The 4,092-nt window shown below is 56.3% G+C and overlaps 1 long non-coding RNA gene across 1 annotated transcript in view; it reads right to left on the reverse strand.

Moving 5' to 3' along the window:
- The window catches only part of LOC129392201 (uncharacterized), a 7,302-nt gene extending 4,801 nt beyond the window's left edge, over positions 1 to 2,501 (reverse strand). Inside the window, exon 1 of the long non-coding RNA XR_008617703.1 lies at positions 1,063 to 2,501. This is a non-coding gene — a long non-coding RNA (uncharacterized lncRNA). The remainder of the gene's footprint in view (positions 1 to 1,062) is intronic.
- Between the last annotated feature and the right edge of the window lie 1,591 nt (positions 2,502 to 4,092).

Genomic DNA, 4,092 nt, shown 5'->3' on the forward strand with positions numbered 1-4,092 from the left:
AGGAAGATGCCACATGCCGCGGAGCGGCTGGGCCCGTGAGCCATGGCCGCTGAGCCTGCGCGTCCGGAGCCTGTGCTCCGCAACGGGAGAGGCCGCAGCAGTGAGAGGCCCGCGTACCACAAAAAAAAAAAAAAAAAAAGACAGCATTGCACCCAAATATAGAATACATTCCAGACCATCAGCAGAGGGGTTGTTCTCCCTTGGGTCCCTGTGGTACAAAAACACAGATGCACTGGAGGGCTCAGCTGGGGCAGAAAATGTACCCCTAGAGACTGTGGACACACACGTGTGCACACGCATGCACACACACAGAAACTCCTGCACAAAGACCCCCAAATCAGATCATCCATCCTCCTCACCCCCAGACTGAGCCCTTCAAAGTGCTCTCTCTCCCCAGAGAACATGCCCTTCATGTGCCAGTGACACACAGCCCTGAAAGTCAGGTCTTGCTGTCTCACCTTTCCCGCTCTTGCTGCAGTTCTGATGCACCTGCTTCCTTTCTGACTCAAGAGGCACCAAACAAACAGGCCCACCCACCTCTATGTGGCTGACTTCTACCCTCTGGAACGTGAGCTCACCTGTTATCTTTCCTTCCTCTTTGACCTCCATCTCTTGCCCTCAAGAACCCTGTCTTATTCACCACTGAACACGAAACTAGGGGATGAGTGAGCCCTTGGGAGCCCACCTGGTCCTCCAGTGGCCAGCCCCACTGGAGCCTCAAGGTGTATCAAAGAGCTTGAGACTATCAGGATTCAGAGTGAGTCCTCAGTGAGGACTGCTCCAATTATTAATATGTGTCCTTAATTATCCCACTATCCCATCTCCTGCGTAGGAAGTCCTTCTTGAAGTCTAGCCTCAAGCCCTCGTGCCATGGTATGAGTCAGTGTACCACCTTTGTTGGAGTCAGGAGACCAAGCTGGATGAGGTTACACTGGTTGGCTAGAGGAGCCACCTTCCTGGAAGGGGATGAGGCCAGGAGGGAGATTACGCAGGCCCCGGGCCCAGGGCTCCACCAAGCACATGCCATGGGTCCGACGGAGATGGGGGCGCCTGCCAACTTACCCCGCCCCATGATCTCATAGCTGCGTTTGCCAGGCGCTGGCTCAGGGAGGAGGTGCTGACAGCAAGGATTGGACACAGAGCCCAAGGACAAGAAGGCGGGAAGGCTGCAAGAGACAACAACAGAGCCGTCTCGACGGGGCTGAGACGCGAGGTCCCTCCAGCCTCCATGTGCCACCTTTGGCTAGTGACTCCCCATCTCGGCTCCTCTTCCCAGGCCCCCCGATTGCCCACCCACCCCCAAAGGACAACAGAAAAGGGGAGGAGAGACTCCCTCTTCCTCCCCAAGGGTCAGTCTCTCCATTTGCATCTCTTTCGGCTTTTCTCTGCTCCAAATCGCTGGCCCTGAATAGGATGCTACTGTTTCAAAGCGTGGAGAGCTTGCTGGGTGGGAGACGGATGGTCAAATATTGTCATTCTTGAGGGTGCTGCAGGCATGCATCTAAATGCCAGTTAAAAGTGACTATGGGGGCTTCCCTGGTGGCACAGTGGTTGAGGGCCCGCCTGCCGATGCAGGGGACACGGGTTCGTGCCCCGGTCCGGGAAGATCCCACATGCCGCGGAGCCTGCGCGTCCGGAGCCTGTGCTCCGCAGCGGGAGAGGCCGCAGCAGTGACAGGCCTGCGTAACGCAAAAAAAAAAAAAAAAAAAGTGACTATGCCACCTAGAGGGGTGGGATAGGGAGGATGGGAGGGAGGGAGATGCAAGAGGGAAGAGATATGGGAACATATGTATATGTATAACTGATTCACTTTGTTGTAAAGCAGAAACTAACACACCATTGTAAAGCAATTATACTCCAATAAAGATGTTTAAAAAAAAAAAAAACAGTGACTATGAATCCCTAAATAGATGCCTCTGTCCTGGTTCAGGCTGTCCCCAGAGGTGTCAACCCTAGTCCCAAGGCTCTCCTGAGTCTTGGTCCTCAACTCTTCCTCCCGAGGATGCCCCCCACAAGAACTCCCCTCCACCCACCACAATATCCACCTCTGGGGTCAAGGGACCCCTCCACGCATCTCTAGTTGGATAAACTGCCACTCTCGGACTCAGCACGGGGACACCTGGTGGAAACCCCTGGCCTCGGGGTGAAGAGTCATCTGCGTCCGAGGACTGCAGTCAGAGAGCCCTGCTGGGCCATCAGAGGCTCCATTTGCCTCTTGATTCAAAGGTGAAGCCCTCAGTTTGGGCGGACAGCTCTGTCCCTCGGGGTGCTCTGTCTGCTCGCCACTGCACTCTCACCTCAGCCAGCCTCCCTCTGCATGCCTCCCTCTCCCCACCAGGGAGCCCTAGCCAGTCGTATCCCTTCTAGCTGCTCTGCTTCACGGCCGACCCTCCTACAGGGCGCCACCCGGGATTTGCCCCTCTCCCTCCTCAACCACTGGCCAGCACTACTGCCCGAGGCGCATCTGCTGTTCCCACCTTGGACCGCAGCCTTGGATGTGCCGGTCACCCTGCAGGGAACGCCTCGAAAACCACAGCAGTTCCTCTTGCTCAAATCCTGGGTCTATCCCACCCTCTCCCCCACCCACACAATCTATCCTCCCCTCCCAACTCCTGGCCCTCCAGGTCCCTCTCTGTATAGGAAGTGGGTAGACTGAGGGCCCCTCCCATTCAGGAGCTCTGTGAATCTGAGGTTTCTCTCCACCACCCCAAGCCCAGGCCCAGGCCCAAAGCAGCCAAGCAGGGAGACAGGCTGACTGCAGGTCTGCCGTCGTCGTCATCACTATCGGCACCCTGGCCCCCGAGAAGGAGGCAGGAGGCCTTATTAGCATCCTCCCTCCACTTCTCAGAATCTCCCTCAGTCTCCCAGAGGCCCCGCACTCCTCCCTCATCTCTCTCCCCAGACATCCCAAGAGAAGCCACCTGGACGGTCCACAGGCCAAAACTCAGCCAAACTTCCTGGAGAGGAGGACCTGGCTCAAGCCCACACCACATTTCTATGTCATTTCTAAGTGGCTCCAAGTGGGCTGGGCGGATGTGTGTCAGATCAATCCCCACCCACAAGGTGGGGCAAATTCCGAGGGTACCAGGTCACTGAGCCAGCACTCTGAGGCATGGCTCCTGGGGACAGGCTGGCTCCAGAATGATGATGTCACTGGGATGCTAGGTGCCTGCTTTTCTCCCTGCCTGCCCCTACCCCGGGAAAGCCTTGTCCTTCTTCAACTGGTCCACACACCCCTGCCTTTCCTGGACAACCCCACCCAGCTCTTACCACAACTTATTCCCAGCTCCCTAGTGACTTAGGTCCAAAGTTTTCCGTGTATTCAGTTGCCCTTGTTTATGTGCTGCCTTGCAAATGTTCTCATAAAGCTATATATCTCGGGACTTCTCAGGTAGTGAAGTGGTTAAGAATCACCTGCCAATGCAGGGGACACAGGTTCGAGCCCTGGTCTGGGAGGATCCCGCATGCCGCAGAGCAGCTAAGCCCGTGCGCCACAACTACTGAGCCTGCGCTCTAGAGCCCACGAGCCACAACTACTGAGCCCATGAGCCACAACTACTGAAGCCGGTGCGCCTAGAGCCCGTGCTCTGCAACAAGAGAAGCCCCCACGATGAGAAGTCCGCGCACCGCAACAAAGAGTAGCCCCCGCTCGCCGCAACCAGAGAAAGCCCACGCACAGCAACGAAGACCCAAGGCAGCCAAAAATAAGTAAATAAAATAAATAAAATTTTTTTTTTTTTTTTGCGGTAGGCGGGCCTCTCACTATTGTGGCCTCTCCCGTTGCGGAGCGCAGACTCCGGACGCGCAGGCTCAGCGGCCATGGCTCACGGGCCCAGCCGCTCCGCGGCATGTGGGATCCGCCCAGACCAGGGCACGAACCCGTGTTCCCTGCATCGGCAGTCGGACTCTCAACCACTGCCCCACCAGGGAAGCCCCAGCATGGATTTATTTTGCAGTCAACTAGCCTAGTTTCCTAAGAGAACGCTAAAGTTGATGGGGGAAGGGGGCGGGGACACAGAACTAAAAAAAAAAGAGAGGCCGAACCATGCCATAGGACAACACAGGCAGAAATTCCAGAGAGGGATGACACAG

This window comes from Physeter macrocephalus, chromosome 6, assembly GCF_002837175.3.
Source record: "Physeter macrocephalus isolate SW-GA chromosome 6, ASM283717v5, whole genome shotgun sequence".
Lineage (NCBI taxonomy): Eukaryota > Metazoa > Chordata > Mammalia > Artiodactyla > Physeteridae > Physeter > Physeter macrocephalus.